Source organism: Leucopleurus acutus (genome assembly GCF_964270905.1).
Source record: "Leucopleurus acutus genome assembly, chromosome: 1".
NCBI classification, from domain to species: Eukaryota; Metazoa; Chordata; class Mammalia; order Artiodactyla; family Delphinidae; genus Leucopleurus; species Leucopleurus acutus.
This window is the reverse complement of record NC_139142.1, coordinates 28557783-28575416: the sequence shown is the minus strand read 5'-3', so window position 1 is coordinate 28575416 and position 17634 is coordinate 28557783. Positions and strand designations below refer to the sequence as shown.

Sequence of the window (17634 nt, the reverse complement as noted above, 5' to 3'; positions counted from 1 at the left end):
ATACAAAAGTGCCCATCAATTGTACAATGACTTAACCATTTTGGTGGTAGGGATACTACATTTAACTCAAAGCAAGTAATTCAAAAGCTTTCATCCTTGGAACCTCTGTCACAAAAAATTAGTAAATTTGTTTTATGAAAAGACTGCTTATGTTTTTCAACTCAAAAATGAAATAATTACATGTTTCATAGTCTTCCAAACAAAAATTAAAATTTTGTAAAAATATAATAAAAACATGAAATAGAACTAAAAATTATTTTTGAGAGAAAAAAATCTAAAAATCCTGATGCAAAGCTACTCCAAAAGTTTCTTCACAATTTCATAAAACATTAATGAAAGGGTTATAAATCCCCTAGATTAAAGATTTTAAAGAGAGCTATAAGAATCTCTTTCAGTTTTCAATACTGTTTTCTGTCCTTACATCCATTAAAACAAACATGAATCAACTCTTTCTAAATATAAACCATCTAGTCTTACAGAAGAAAAATCAAACGAAGAACAGCACAAAACATACATATATATTCTTAATATAGCTTAAAATAAGTATATAGATTACATTTGGGTCCCTCAAACAAGTTAAATTTACAACTCTATGCCAGATCCAGATCATTCTCAAGGGAGAAAACCATCAAAACAAAAGCTCCTGCTTAATAAACTATTTACTTTGTAGTTAAAACTCTATCCCAGGTGCATCTGAGCATTATTACTATGTCTTCTCTCTTCAAAAACCTAGAAATCTAAAATACACAAGTATATCTGGTTCCCTTAAAAATGCTTTTATATTATATATTTTGTATTAAGGCCATGAAAACTTCAGAATTCCTTACTCTCTAAAAAGGAAACACCCTTTTGCTTTTCTCTTTTGAAATGTGTCTTATTTGGTTTTTGCTTACTTTCTATACAGGAACTGATCTCAAACCAGTCTATTTGTGTTGGTTGTTTACTGTCAACACGTCTGTGTATACTTAGGTTTTATACAGACAGTGCTTTACAGTACACTGGTAAAAAAGAAAAGGTAAACAAGAGGGCATGAGTGAAACCAAAGTGGACCACATCTGAGAAACACCACTCAATTTCACCTCTCTACCTCAAATTCCCTTTAGTCCTCCTGTTAAAGATTCTCAGTATTTAAAAAGAAGCGCAACACAATGTATGATAAGGCAAACACAGGAGAAACCAATTCAGAAACTGAAGCAATTTAATAGAATGTATCACCACCTGATAAAATTACCACAAAAAGAAAAATAAATAAACAATAAACCCAGTCGCTGGATGTCCCTACTGAAGGGCTGCTTTTGCTGCACTGCATGGCTCAAAACAGTTTTACAAACTCTTTTTAATGCAAGAAATACATTTTACATTGTGACCTAGTACACACATGTATGAGCAAAATTTCCCAAAACAATATTTTTCCTTGCCACGTGCAATGGTAGTCAATTCTGTTCTATTCTATTTTATTTTTAATCAATTTAACCCACTAAATTGATTTTATAAATTACTAATAAATCATGATCCACAGTTTGAAAAACACAGGCTTAAAATACGGCATCCCTTATACATTATTAGGATCTTTGTTTTGCAATTTGCTTCTACCTGTCTCTAGCAGGGTAGACAAGTATTTTAAGGTTGCTACATTATTACTGTTTTCAATAAAGCAAGTGGTTCTCCTGACCAACATAAGCCATCACCTGAGATAAATGCAAACTCTCAGGCCCCATCCCAGACCTACTGAATCAGAAACTCTGGGTGGAGCCAGCAGTCTACATTTTATCAAGCCGTCCAGGTGATTCTGGTTTAAGTTAAAGTTTGAGAACAACGCATTAAAGAATTCAGGACTTTCTTTATCCTCTACACATTTAATAATGCAGTACAGTGCTTACTTTGTGCCAGTCACTATTCTAAAAGTTCCACAGATATTAACTCATGTGAAAAAGCAACCCTAAGAAGTAGGAAGTATTGTTATTCCTATTACACAGATGAAACTTCCAAACAGAGAGAGGTTAAGTTGTCAAAGCTAAGTGGTAGAACTAGAATTCAAATTTATTTCTAATTTGGCGAAAGTTAAGCCTGTTCTCTTCATGCCTCTCTTCTTTCTAAGTCCCCGGTCGCACTCCTTTAGTTCAGCTATCCCCTTTTCCCCTTTTAAATTCCCCATATTGTCAATGTCCTTATTTTCTAACATTATTGCTCGCGTCCTGAAACAAATTTCTTTTCTAAAGCATTGGAATGTAAGTCACAACTCTGCTTTTAGAACCCTTTCCCTGGTCCTAGATGGCATCTTAGTATTATGAAGCTGAAGGTTCTACTATTTCTGAAGTCTTTAGAACCTATTAAGGGCCCCATGTTAATTTCTCATATCTTCTGTTCCGGCCAGTTTCCACAAGACCTCTAGTCTCTTCCCGAGCAACTTTCTCGCTCCCTCCTACTACACCCTACCTCCCACTCCCTTCCTACAAGGAAACAACTTCTCCCGCCCACCGCCGTGTCATTTTGCTTGACTTATCCCCAACTGAGAGAACTTCCATTCCTCAGCTAAACCCCTCACCACAGTCTCAAACCCGAGCTACCCCTCCAAAACTTTTTTCAAAACCCTGGTTTCCTGGGGACCCTCAGACCTAGGGGTTCCCAGGCCAGTCTTGAATTTCCCATCCCAGACCAGCGGTGGGGGGCAGGGCGCTCCCGTTCCTCCCCAAGCTATTCAAGGTCTCCACGGGTCCGACACTCCAAAGCTCCCCAAGCACCCCAGGAGCGCTCCTCTCTCGGATGGCCGCCTTTCTCAGGAGGATCCTCAGGTGCCTTCCCTGCCTTTCCTCGACGCCCTCGCTGAGACCCCGGCCGCCCTCGGCCTCCCTTCTCCCTCGGACCCGGGCCACTCCCAGTCTCCCGGCCCCCCAGCTTTCTCCTCTCGGGCCGCTCCCGGGCTTCCCGGGTTCCCCTTCCTCCTCGCACCCAAGCTGTCCTGTCCGAGTCACCTGGCCCGCGGACCAGGTCGTAACCGGTCACCCCGGGTCACCCCTTTCTCTGGGACCCCAGACACCCCCGTCTCCCCAAGGACCTACCCCTCACACACCGGACGCCGGGCAGTGCCCCAGACCCGCGCAGCTAAGCGTCCCAAGGGACCTCCCGGCCTGACCCGCTTGGGTCTGGCCCCAGCCTACCTTGCCACCACGAACTCCGCCGCCAGGAGCCGGGCTGCTCTCCCACCAGCCCAGTCAGCGCGAACTCGCCGCCGCCGCCGCCGCCGCCGCCGCCCCCGCCCTGGCCCCGACCGGGGCCCGACCCGGCCCGCAGTCCAGGCCCCCTTCCGCTGGCTTCCGTCTCAGGAGCGCCGAGCTGGAGTTTCCGCCCCGCGACTGCCCCCAGACCTCAGGTCCGCGTTACCAGCACTCACCTGCCGCTGCCCGCGGCCAACTCCAGTGCCACTGCCTCTACCTCGGGCGCCAGTAGCCACCTAGCGCCACCACCTCCCCCATGACAACAGGCCCACCCCGCTTCACACTTCCTATCTCTCCATTGGGTAGTGGGGCGGCAGCTCTCTGCTCTTATTGGTTTAGTTTACCCGTCCGTCAAAGCTTCCTTCCCACCCCTTTTCCTGACCCGGTATTACCCCCCCTCCCGGACCTGGAGCGTCCTAGACCAAGCTTTAGTTGTAATTGGTTGATGGTTGGGCAGTTCAAAGTTCTGATAGGCTGCCGAAAGTGTCTGTTAAGTCAATTGGCAAAGTATGTGACGGCCATGGTTGGTTCTAGCTTGGGCACAGTTTGGTTGCGCAGTAGAAAGCAAGGGGCAGACGCTCACGTTCGAGGGGAAGGGTTAACTCTTTGTGGTACAGTGGACTCTGGAAACTCGTCCCTTTCTCCAACTTCCTCCCTATAAGGAGAAGCTTATCACTAGCTTACCCAGAGGGTAGTACTTATAAAACAGCAACATCAGAGGTTGTGTTTAAAAATCATTTACAACCCCTTGAGAGAAAAGCAGTATACAGATTAAAATTTCCCCTTCTTGAGGTCCTAAGATGCCCAGTTTCCTTGACGTTCTTTCCAGAAGTCTCCATGCTAAAGGGCAAAGCACAACCGTTTATTTTGCAGAGGTCAGTCCACTTTGGTTGCAGTTAATAAATTGAAGTGGCGTGTTGAGGGTTCTCCAGCTTCCAGACTCACCCCTGGCTGGCTCCTGCGAAGTGACCAGGCAACCAACAGCAAGTTTGGACTAAATGGGCCATATTTTACCCTTGTGATGCTCTGGACAAGAGAATTCGGCTCCCGCAACTTGATTTTTATGCTCAGCAGTTCTTAAATAGCCCTACTAGTTGTGTGTCAGATACTTAAAAACTTGTCTTTTTTTCTAAACCTCTCCTCTTCCTAAGCAGTCTAAATTAGGACCATTGAAAGACTGCAGTTCCTTTCGCATATTGGCACAATGCACAAGAATAAATGATTGCATTTTTACTCATTTGGGTACAAATCACAGTAGACACTTTTGAGAAATTTGGTGTTGCTATAAAAACTCTTGAGCTCCTAGAAATATATCCATCATTAGTTTTTTGCATTTCTTTTTCATTTCCACCCCTTTTCCTGCTCCTAAATAGCAAAATGCTGGCCTAATTATTCTTTCAATTTCTGAATCAGATTTAAATGTACCTTCCTCACAACTCCACCTAGCATACACAAACCTGTGGGTCATGAAACATACACTCAGGAATGGACTGGGACAGGTCAAGGGTACTTCCCTCTTAAGCATCCCTTTAGTGGTTGGGGACTTTCTGTGGCACCAGGAATCTGGACTTTGCCCCTTTCTTATTCCCACTAACTCTTTGTTCCATATCTCTTCTATTTACCCTTATATCCTGTTCCAGCAAGCTACAAGGAGTTTAAAACTGCATGGTTCATTATCCAAAAAAACATTGTCTATTTTCTAACATATATTTTTAGTCAGGTTTAAATAAACTACATACCTCTATCACCAAACTAAGCGGAAATTATTCCTCCAGCAACTCTACATAACAATAAGGTGTCTTTTCCCAGTTATTTTCCGGAACTTTCCTCCCCCTTCTCTCATCCTCACCTTCCAATTTAGAAATAACCTCCCCTTCAATTCAATGACTCATAAAAAGCCTGTAAAAGGAAAGTGGAAAAGCCAAAATAACTTCAGAGTTGTCTGAATCATTCAATTGAAGGAAAGATCAGACATTGACCATGATAAGACGGAATCCAAGACAAAAGGCAAGGCTGAACTAACATCCCATAACAAAAGAAGTAACGTGTAAATGTGAAGACGCTCCAATGAGAAGGAGGTAGCAGTAAGTCCTTTACCCAGCTTTTTAGTATATTACCAGCAGCTTTCTTCTCTCTAGTCTTGGCAGTGTGTCCTACCTACCAATTTTAGAGCAAGTTAGAAGGCAATTAATGTCCTGGAAGATAGGAAACAATAACGTCATAGGAGGACATGTCCATTATTATGGTACTTTGGGTAATAATGGCCCTTGCACAGTCATAGTCACTATGTGCCATAGAGAACATAGAATTAGGCCAGCCTCACTAAGAGGACTTGTCATCTAAGTTCAGGAACTGAACAGAATTACTATCACAAAACCAGGAAAATTGCCAGAAAGGTCAGTTATTCCTTCTATTTCGTTTTATTTATTTATTCATTTTAATTTTTGGCCACACCACACGGCACGTGGGATCTTAGTTCCCTGACCAGGGATCGAACCTGTGCCCCCTGCAGTAGAAGAGCAGAGTCTTTTCTTTTTTTTAATGTTTTATTTATTGCTGTAATACAAGTGCCTAGAACAAGTGCCTGGCATAGAGAAGATGCCATTAATGGCTTTGGGGATTTCTGTTCTCTCCTTTTCTTGGGGACTTAAGGAGTGGGTGAGGGGTGCATAGTCCCTGGTACCGTCTGCTCACACTGACACCCACAGCGATGGCAGTCACTTGGACTGGGCTTTGAACATCAGCCAGGCAGGGTGCTGCGGAGGTGTCCCTAGATCCCAGCTGTATGACTCCTTCAGGTATGGAGGGCCCCTCTGTGACTTCCCCGCTACTCTCGGGGACACAGAAGTCATTTGGTTGCTCCCATGCATGACAGGGTACAGCAACTCTTCAAGGCTGTCCATCTGCCCAGGTGCTTGCTGAGACTCTCCTTACTGGGCTCATTTTTTTTTTTTTAACATCTTTATTGGAGTATAATTGCTTTACAATGGTGTGTTAGTTTCTGCTTTATAACAAAGTGAACCAACTATACATATACATATAACCCTATATCTCCTCTCTCTTGTTTCTCCCTCCCACCCTCCCTATCCCACCCCTCTAGGTGGTCACAAAGCACTGAGCTGATCTCCCTGTGCTATGCGGCTGCTTCCCACTAGCTATCTATTTTACATTTGGTAGTGTATATATGTCCATGCCACTCTCCCACTTCGTCCCAACTTACCCTTCCCACTCCCCGTGTCCTCAAGTCCATTCTCTACGTCTGCGTCTTTATTCCTGTCCTGCCCCTAGGTTCTTCAGAACCTTTTTTTTTTTAGATTCCATATATATGTGTTAGCATACAGTATTTGTTTTTCTCTTTCTGACTTACTTCACTCTGTATGACAGACTCTAGGTCCATCCACCTCACTACAAATAACTCAATTTCATTTCTTTTTTTGGCTGAGTAATATTCCATTGTATGTACGTGCCACATCTGGAAGAGCAGAGTCTTAACCAGTGGACCACCAGGGAAGTCCCCCTCCTATTTCATACACTAAAAGAAAAAAAAAGCATTTATAAATATTTTTGCTCACACATACATATACACTCCTACCCTCCCATTCCTTGTGAAAATCAGTTAAGAAGAAAAATGGGGACTTCCCTGGTGGTGCAGTGGTTAAGAGTCCGTCTGCCAATGCAGGGGACACGGGTTCCGACCTTGGTCTGGGAAGATCCCACATGCCGTGGAGCAACTAAACCCGTGCACCACAACTACTGAGCCTGCGCTCTAGAGCCCGTGAGCCACAACTGCTAAGCCTGCGTGCCACAACTACTGAAGGCTGCACGCCTAGAGCCTGTGCTCTGCAACAAGAGAAGCCACCGCCATGAGAAGCCCACGCACCGCAACAAAGGGTACGCCACAACTAGAGAGAGCCCATGCGCTGCAGTGACGACCCAACACAGCCAAGAATAAATAAATTTTCAAAAAGAAAAGAAAAATGTAATATAAACACGTACAATGCAGTAAGAAGAGAGAAAACCTTAAAGAAGGAAGGTTTTAAGGAACATTCTTTGATCCCACAGAAGGCTATTGTGTTATTGAAGCCCATGCAGTACTGGAAAAGTTAATGCTTGAACCCTACATTTTAATTTTGTTTTGATTTTGTGTGCACAAAGTAACCTTGTAAAGTAATTACTCCATCCAGCTTCTCTTTTCTTTGCTGTGTTATGTGCTTCTTCATCACTCTCAAGGCCCCCTCTTAAAAAGCAAGAGCCCTGGGGTCAGGGAGTCTGCAGCTTTGCGTCGCATGGCTGGCTGTGGAGGTGGTGCAGATGGTATCTGTGCAAAACCACTTGAGCAAGACCAGGACGACAGGTATATTACAGGCAAAAATAACCTTTATAAATCCTGATGAAGTGGAAAATGATGGACTGAGAGTGATGCCCCAATATCTGAGTGGTATGGTTTGCCTTGGGCTCTAGTGTGTGCTGGTGCTTTTTGCTCTCTTTTCTTTGCTACTCCTCTCTTTTCATCATATCACTTTTCAAGGGAGCAGAATCTAAGTCTCTTTTCATTTCTGTTTTAGTCCAGGGGTCAGTCTCACTATGGAAAAGCTCCTTTTGGGGGTTTTTGTTTGTTCGGTTTTGGATTTTTTTCTCCGTGATTTCTACACACAATTCCAAATGGATTAGAGAAACAAACAACTGGTGGAGAAGAAAATCACTCAGATAAGCGGGCAAGGGCCAGAGCTGCCTGCTGCTAGAAGTTAGGGGCAAAGCCATGATATTTGATAAGCGATGGTTCCCTGAGTTTGGGACCCCTGAAGGTGGAGGTTGACAGGGATGAAGGCATCGGAGAGAAGGGAGGAAAGAGAGAGAAAGAGAGACAGAGACAGAGGAAATGAGAACTGAGAAAGAGAAAGAAAAAGAGAGAGAGGGCCCATAGAGAAGAGGGTAATGAAATCGAGAGAGAGTCAAGAGGCCACAATCAGAGTGCTGAGCCAGCTTAGAGTCCTACCCCCACCTCCGCAGCTATGGACTTTACACCAGGTTGCACAATTGCACCAACCAAGCGCAGCCTCTGCCACTGGTTGAAAGGAGAATGGGGCCAGAAGGCTACCCTATGGGATCATCGTTCTCCTGCCACCTGGAAATCCCCAGGTGCTGCTTCGGCACCAGGGCAAAGCTGACAAGGAAGGATAGATCCCTGCAGCCAGCCATCAAGTGCATCTTCATTTGACTTCATAAAGGTGACCACTGGCATGAAGCTCTGGATAAACAAAGGGAAATTTTCTGGAAGAAGATGTTTTTGCCATCCCAAACTGGGGAGCTTCCAACAAAAGGACGTGCCAAGCTGCTTTCCATGCTCGAACAAAGCACTGTGGTTTCAAAGTTCAAGGCTCTGTTCCATGGAGGGAAGAAGACAAAAAAAAAAAGTCAGTGGAAGAGGGTGTTCCCTCAGGCAGAACCATTTGCTTTCCAATTCCAGGGCTCATGTGATTTTTAAATAGCACACCATACCTTCTCATAACTCAATGCATGAATTTTCATCCTCAAGAAAAGTGTGTGTACCCCTCTACCCACCTTGCATAGCATAGGTAAGATGGCTTGAGTGCTTGTAAAATGGATGGGCTGCAGCTCTTAGCTCTGCCATTGTGCTATTGAATGGAACCCCTGGTTACTATCACCAGATCTATGGGTGGACCAGCCATTCTTCTGCAGCAGGGAGTGGGCTGCTCAAAGAACTTTTAAACTTTTGTCCATCCCAGTTTTACACACACACAAAGAGTTTCCTGGAAACATGGCTACACTCCAAGGATTTCAGAGAGTAGAATACCTTCTAGAGCTCCAGTTTCCTAATCACTTGGAATCTCATAAGAAAGTAGACTTGAACTCAGACTCTTGAACCTAAATGTGTTCAGATCCTGGCTCTGCCATTCGTAGCTGTGTGACTTTGGGAAAGTTGATTCATCTACCTAAATTTCAGTTCCTTCATCCACAAAATGGGATACGTATTAGTTATCTCTTGCTGCACAACAAATTACGCAAAAACTTAGTAGCTTAAAACTGCAATTATTATCTCTGTTTCTGTGGTTCAGAAATCCTGATGCAGCTTAACTGGGTTCTCTGGCTCTGGGGGTCTCACAAGGCTGCAGTCATCTCAAGGCTCAATTGGGGGACTTCCCTTGTGGTCCAGTGGTTAAGATTCCATGCTCTGAATGCAGGAGGCCCGGGTTCAATCCCTGGTCTGGGAACTAGATCCCTCACGCCGCAACTAAAGATCCTGCATGTCACAACGAAGATCCCCCACGCGGCAACGAAGATCCTGAGTGCTGCAACTAAGACCCGGCACAGCCAAATATATAAATTAATTTTTTTAAAAAAAGGCTCAATTAGGATGAATCTGCATCCTAGCTCAGTCATATCATTGTTGGCAGGGTTCCTTAGCTCACAGGCTTTAGGCTAAGGCCTTAGGTCCTCACGAGCTGTTAGCTCAGGACTTCCCTCAGTGCCTTGCCTTGTGGATCTCTCCATAGAGCACCTCAAAACATGGCAGCTTACTTCATCAGAGCAAGCCAGCAAGAGGGCAAGAGAGAGGGCCGGTAAGAGTGAGACTGCTAAAGAGACGCAAGTCATAGTCTTTTGTAATCTAATCACAGAAGTGACATCCCAAAATTCTTGCCACATTCTATTAGTTAAAAGCAAGTCATTAGGTCCAGCCCACACTCAAGGAAAGGGGATTACACAAGGATGTACTTACCAGAAGAGGGATCATTGGAGTCACTTTAGAAGCAGACTACCTTAGTATAATAATAATAATAATAATAACACCTACTTGTAGGTTTTGTTTAAACATTAAGGGAGAGAATATGTTCAATTCAGGGCCTGGCATATATTATGTACCTGGTGTATACAATAACTATTATTACTATTAATGTTATTATTGAGTATATAATGATTGGTTTTCTCTCCCTTCTAGCTACTAGGAGGAAACTTTTATGAGCAATAAATGAGATAATCTACATAATTCAGGAAGGACCTGACGCATAGTAAGCGCTCAGTAACCATTAATTATTATTAATGTTATATGAGTATATGCTATCTGTGCCCCTCCAAGCTACTGGAAAGATATGCTATGATTACGGTAACTTCCAGAGTGGTCTAATTTTCAAATGTTTTGCCTCATTTATCCATGTGTACCCTATACTTGCCAGAACACAATTCTAGATTTGGGGCTCATAAAATATGACCAACAAATCCATGATCCAGTCTAATTTCCTGCCTGCGCTATACTAAGAAAGGCATGCTCAAAACAAGCAAGATGGGCTAAGTACGGCCGCACCTTCCAGTATGCAGAAATCTGAGCCTGGATCCATTAAAGTTCCAGGGAGAGGGGAGTGTGCCCAGAATGAGCAAGGACTTGGCTGTGTGACTTTTGTTCCTTTCAAAAGAAGCTGGTCACTGTGTAGTCTGCTGTCAGTCGTTAACTGAGGATGAGAGAAAGGGGGATTCTACCCAGGCTCCGTGGATGGAGTAAGGACACCCAAGAGGTGGATTGCACACCTGGATTGGGAGAAGTCAGAATCAAGAGACTGAAGAAAGAGAAATTTTGCAATTAGAAAGTTGGAAGAAGAGAGTCCAGTTTGCAACATGAACGAAAGATCACTACAAGGTTAGAGTGACCCAGCAGGGCTGCGTTGAGTGGATTCCTTGTAAGGGAGGAGGATATTGAGGTCTGGCTAGTGGCCAGAGAAAATGAGGAACTATAATCAAGGAAACCCCGTTATTTTGGCTTTGAGTCATTTCTCAGGGCTCACCCATGATTATTATATAGAAAAATGGCAGAGAAATACCCCTAAAGTATAAATGATCTTTAAACCGAAAACACTGTAGAAGAACAAAGGTCCAAGTGCATAGCTCACCTCATCTTATCTTTTCAGGCTAGGAGTAGCTACTCAAATATTCTCTCCCTACCTCCCTCCCCCCCCCTCTCTTTATATTTGTACATGTTCTTTCCTTTTGTCTGTGTTCCAGGCAGAAGAAGAAACTATCCTCACAAGGAAATGCCCTAGGATCTTTTCAACTGGAGCTGTTTCCTGATCCAGAGCCTCTGTCTCCAACAGTTTCTTCTGTGGTGCTAGACCATTAGAGCTCAATAAATACTCGCAGGTAATAACAGTTACACCTCTGCCTCCAAATCAAGTCACCTGTGCAGCTGTGATTTAAACAGGCCCCTTGATTTTCTGAGATGCACCAGCTCTGGTCCCTTCTCCTCTGGGCGCGTTCCCAGGTGTTTCCAGGTTTGTGCACAGAAAGGCTCAAAGCAGAAGTTGCTGGGAAAGTTCGGTGAGGTTAAAGGAGAGGTGTATAGCAACATCAAGTTCCTCTTCCTGTTACTCTTGTCTCTTCTTCTTCTAACTCTATGTTTCCTCTGTGTTTGAGAAAGGGGAGAATTATAAATAAGGCTCAGTACCACTCAGCAGCCAGAGAAGATCTCTGTCTGCTTTTTTGCAGGATGGCCAATTTTAGAAGGGAAAGGGGCTGAGGAGATGAGGACTTGCCCCCAGGAAGTCTGCCTACACAATAGAGATGGTGTGTTTATTTATTCAGCCTTTTCCTACAGGCAGCCAGAGCAACAGCCATTTCATTTTGTCCTCAGGAAGTGTATTTAGTGGTAGGCTTTCTTTCTTTTCCTGTTAGTTTCCTGCAAAAGGACACCAGTGTCTTCTCAGAGCAGCAGCTGATAAGAAGGATTTTGTTGCTCAAGTGAAGGCAGACAAACATATTTCCTGAGGCAGACCCAGCACATCCCAAGGGCACGGAGAACTGAGCCTGGGTGTGGAAATAGAAGAACCTGATTTTCACACCTATTTCCCTCGTGCCATCTTCCTCCCTGAAATAGTCTCTCTAGTGGGATACAATAATTACATCTTCCACTTGTGTAGAATTTCACACTTTCCCAAGGTCTCGTCACACTGTACAGAAGCAGACTCCAAGGCACTGTATTTGAAGGAGCCTGGGAGTTACTTTGGAGGGTTGATATAAGGAGGCAGCTTTGGGTTTAATTCTATGTTCTGGGGAAATTATACCAAAAGTATAGGTTTACCCTAAGTTAGATTCCATTTACTAGCTGCTTCTCATCTTACAGATCTCACCTTCAAAGTCACTACTACAGTGGGGCCTGCTGACACCTCCTCTCCCAGCCACCACTGGGTTGGATGCCCCTCTTACACACACTGCACTTCCGTGTGGAATACACACACCCCATGTGTAAACTTGCATAGTGCCTATCTCCTCTGCAGCATTGTGATACCAGGAAACTCATCCATCCTGCTCACAGCTCCTAGCACGAGGCCTGACCCAAACTAGCTCACTAAATGTTTAGTGAATGAATGAGTCAGGAGTTGTCTCTAGGGGCAGCCTTCCCACTCTACACCATCATTTATTTTGGGGTGGTGCTATGGGAGTTATGAAAAAGGCATGTGCTAATTATCATATAATGATCACTAGTGGTTACATTAATTAGTTGGTAAAAGCACAGTGGGGGGATATGACTAAATAAAGCCTTCTACCAGTGTGTATAGGGCCTTCCCTGCATTATGAATTGGAAATCTCATTGCCTGTCTCTGTTGGACTCCCATAGAGAGACAGGGTCATTCCTTCAGTCGCCAAAAGTGGGGAGAGGGAGAACTCGGTTTCCTCTGACTCAGTGAAACTGTTCTGGTCTGAAAATTAAATTAAAATGCTGGGCTGGTGGTGGCCCTCTGCTACTTCCCTCTCAGGCTCTGGGATGGATTTCCCCATCAAGGGTCTGCACTGAGTCATTCCTGCTCCAGATAAAAAACAAAAAAATTCAACTCCCTCAGGATGAGTGATGCAAGCAAAGACTCATCCTGCTAATCCTCCCGTTGGGGGTCGTTGTTCATGGCCTTGGCCTCCTCCTTGGGAACAAGAGGATAAACTGAGAGAAAAGACAAAACTCTTCCTTCCCATTCCTTCCTACCTCAAAAGCTCTTGGTCTGTGGTTTCCTCTTCTTCTGCAGAGGGGAAGTGAGGATGGACATAGAGAAGGAGGAAGGATACACCACAGGACACAGCACTCTGATGGCCCTGAGATGGTGGGGGAGTTGTGAATTGGGATGAAGGATGACAAGACATGAAGAATCCCTAGGGATCCTTCAACAGGATCCTTCAAACAACCAAGGCACTGCCCACTTGCCAGGACACAGGGAATCAGAAATGCAGTCAGTGGGAAGTGATGACAGCAAAGAAGCGGGCAGATCTGACACACAGGCCCTACTAAGAACTATGCCCCATGGGAGCACAGATTGCTGCAGATTGGGTAGTAAAGAGAGGGAGTGAGCGTTGAGTGTGAGGTCTTAGATCAGGAGGCCCACACTCTATTTCCTGCTCAGCCATCAGTTGATGGAAGGACCCCATGCAAAAGATGATTGTCAGAGATGTGGCTTAATCAGCTACCCAAGGAATGGGCAGATGTTTGTGAAAAGCTTTGAAATCTCTAGATGAAAAGACATGCCAGGAAAAGTTGTTATTATTTTGATTGTTGATTCATAGAGGACCCGGAGCATCTTTGAGCTCCTGTATTGGAATCAGAGGCCACAGTATTTTCATCTTGGGTGGACCAGTCCCTGGAGATCTGTTTTCTAATAACCTCAGTTGAGAACATGTTCATTGCCGATGTCTGTAAGGAATACAACCAATAATCCCCATCATTGGAGTATTACAAATTTCCAACCAAGCACCAGTAAGTTTTCTGTGCAACAGATCCTGGCCAGGCCTAATTTGTGTGGAGGGATGTATAGGCTGTGACCTGGTAACACTCCTCCCTCTCTCTCTCTCTCCTAAGCCCTCCCTCCTATCCTCTTTTTTATATGTGTGTAAGGCTACTTAGGAACTTTGACTTATCAAAGGATATTTGGAGACTCCAAAATGATCACCCCAATTGTGGCTCTCCATCTCCCACCACTTAGCCCTTTTATTTTTAAGGAAGTGGTTAAACCAGACCCTTTATCATTCTATTTGGCAGGTATGTGACCCTGGTATTCTACTTCTCTATTCACTCCCTTGTATACTTTGCTATAAATGCTCCTGCCCCACTACCCCTCCTGGTCTCTGTTCCACAAACCAACCAGATTGTCATTCCAAAGTGATACATTAGTCATGGAGTTCTTAAGTGAAAGTATATTCCCCTTCTTGGTGTCTCCAAAGCTAACAGGCTGACTAGATTCATAACAGGACTTTAACCTGAGCCTGTAACAAGTACTTACCTGTCCTGAATGACCTAAGCAGTAACAATCCCAGGTCACAATCATCACAGGAACAGATATTATTTTACTGCTGCTGCACAAACTGGACAAAGGTTGTCGAACTGATGCAGAATGGATCACCTAATAAAGCCAGAGCTGCATGTAAACCAAGAAATATCTCAAGAATGGGCACGTGACTGCTAGGCATGCTTTAGGGGGAGAGCTGAGCTAACTCTATAGTATCACAAACAGCATGGGGAAGATCAGCATGAACTCTGCTCTCAAATCCCCGAATCCTAGGATTATAACATCATTGACAAACTTCCAGTAGAGTTAAGATGAGGACTGGTAAAAAAAAAAAGAATACTTTAAGGTGTAGGTAATAAATGCATGGAGCTCATTATCCAGGGAGGGAATATAGTCAGAATACAGAAATGATTAGAGCAAATTTATGAATTGCAGAGTCATACATGAATGAACCAGTCATTTTTCAACCCCAGTCCTACTGCAGAGTCCCAGATCCCTTTCCTAGTTCCAGGGGTTCCACTTCATTAGGTTGGAGTAGGGTCCAGAGATCTGTACTTCATTTTTGCAAAGCTCCACCAAGTGATTCTGATTCATAACCAGGTTTAAGAACCACTACTTGAATAACCTTTCGTCCAAGGTAAGAGAATATTAAATGGACTATAGGTCTGTCTCAACCTGGTAATCCTTATGGTCCTAACTGTCAAACTGCTTGGTTAGTGAATGCCAACTCAGAGACATAACAGCTGGTATCTTTGTGATACGGACCAAACTCCAGAGTAGCCATTAGACCCTGGATCCAGTGATCAAATGTAGTAATATAATAATTCTCCGGCCCCTGGCTCATTTAGAACCTTCTGCAAGATCTGTGAGACTTTCCCACCTCAGGGATGAATCAACTGGAGCTTTTTAGAACAACCTTTGGAAGGAAATATTCAAATCTGCTTACCAGAATACAGTGCAGACTTCTTTAAACATTTCCCTTGTGACTCTTCATGTGCAGTGCTTAGAATACTAGGCATTCACTCATTCAGTAAATATCCATTGACTAAAAATTAGACACATACTCTATGCTAATAGTTTGCTGCTGAGGGTGTAAATAAGCAAATAAGACAGTGGTAAAACAGATGTGGTCCCTAGCTTCATAAGTAACTAATAGGCTCTCAAATTCTTTTTGTTTTTTTATAATGGCTGGGTACAGTGGAACAGCCATCCCAGGAAATTCTATGAGGGCCATTCTACCCTCTTGGGGACATAGCATTTGAGTTCTAGATATAGCTCGCCTGAGGCCAAGAACAACTGTAAAATGAGATGCCCCCCCACTTTTTTCTCCCCAAATGTACCTACAAGTAAAGGATAAAATGAGCTTCCAGAGGATAAGAACTATACTTTGTTCACCTTTGGATCCGCAATTCCATGTAGAGTACCTTGTACATAGTAAGGTTCAGTGTTTTTGAATGAGTGAATGAATGAATGAGGCTTGAATCTAAGTTCTGCTGCTTACTGTGCATCCTGTACAAGTCACGGAATCTTTCTGACCCTCTGCTTCCTCACGATAGAGGCAATAACTATCTTGCCTACTTGTCATACGATTAGAAATCACATGGTCACTAGCACTATAGGTGGCATAAGGCAGGCAGGTACTCAACAAATGGTTGTAGGGATGGTACATGGCTGTTACTGTGAGAACAGGTAAACAGAAGCTTTCAGGAACCAACTTGCATGGTCAGACTGACACCTGGTGGCGCAATCTTAGAACCTATGCCAAAAGTATAGTCAATTGCTGGATTGAAATTTAAGTTAGGGAGTAACTAGGAACTAGTAAGATGGGCTTTACACAAGTAACAATTTTTTTTTTTACACAAGTAATATTATTTAATCCTCACCAGTGATTTTCAATCCTGACTGTATATTAGAATAATCTACAGAGCTTTTATAATCTACTGCTATCTGGATCTCACCCTCAGAGATTTTGACTTAATTTGTAGAACAGGCTGCCACATTTTTTTTTAATTAAAAAAATTTATTTTGATGTGGACCATTTTCAAAATCTTTATTGAATTTGTTTCTCTCTCTTTTTTTGTTTTTTGGCTGTGTTAGGTCTTCATTGCTGTGCGTGGGCTTTCTCTAGTTGTGGTGCGCAGGTTTCTCATTGTCGTGGCTTCTCTTGTTGTGGAGCACGGGCTCTGGGCGTGCAGGCTTCAGTAGTTGTGGCACGTGGGTTCAGTAGCTGTGGCTTGCGGGCTCTAGAGCTCAGGCTCAGTAGTTGTGGTGCACGGGCTTAGTTGCTCCCTGGCATGTGGAATCTTCCCAGACCAGGGCTCAAACCCGTGTCCCCTGCATTGGCAGGTGGATTCTTAACCACTGCGCCACCAGAGAAGCCCACTTCTGTCTTATGTTTTGGGGGTTTTTTTGGCTGTGAGGCATGTGAGATCTTAGATCCCCAACCATGGATCAAACCTGCACCCTCTGCATTGGAAGGTGAAATCTCAACCACTGGACCACCAGGGAAGTCCCAGGCTGCCACATTTTTAAAAGCAATGTTAATGTGCAACCAGGTTGAGAACCACTGCAAAAGACCCATGAGATAATTATCATTCTTCCCATTTTACAAATGATGAAAGTAAAACTCAGAATGATAAAGTACTTTTCACAGAGTCACATAGTTATTCGTAGCAGAAGGGAGTTTGAACGCGACTCTACCATTTTTCTCTATATCACATTTTCTTTTTTTTTTTTAACATCTTTATTGGAGTATAATTGCTTTACAATGGTGTGTAGCTTCTGCTTTAAAACAAAGTGAATCAACTATACGTGTACATATATCCCCATATCTCCTCCCTCTTGTGTCTCCCTCCCACCCTCCCTATCCCACCCCTCTAGGTGGTCACAAAGCACCAAGCTGATCTCCCTGTGCTATGTGGCTGCTTCCCACTAGCTATCTATTTTATGTTTGGTAGTGTATATATGTCCATGCCACTCTCCCACTTTGTCCCAGCTTACCCTTCCCCCTCCCCGTGTCCTCAAGTCTATTCTCTAGTAGGTCTGCGTCTTTATTCCCGACTTGCCCCTAGGTTCTTCATGACCATTTTTTTGTTTTGTTTTTTAGATTCCATGTATATGTGTCAGCATACAGTATTTGTTTTTCT

At 43.8% G+C, this 17634-nt stretch overlaps 1 protein-coding gene across 8 annotated transcripts in view; it reads right to left on the bottom strand.

Moving 5' to 3' along the window:
• NUMB (NUMB endocytic adaptor protein) overlaps positions 1-3479 on the bottom strand; it is a 179769-nt gene extending 176290 nt beyond the window's left edge. For 7 of the 8 annotated variants that reach the window (XM_082864348.1, XM_082864354.1, XM_082864352.1 and 4 more), the window contains exon 1: positions 3392-3479. The gene's annotated coding sequence lies outside the window, so the exon portion shown is untranslated. Of the gene's footprint in view, positions 1-3158; positions 3247-3391 lie in introns of those variants that run through there. The other variant, XM_082864350.1, reaches the window with a different exon arrangement.
• Between the last annotated feature and the right edge of the window lie 14155 nt (positions 3480-17634).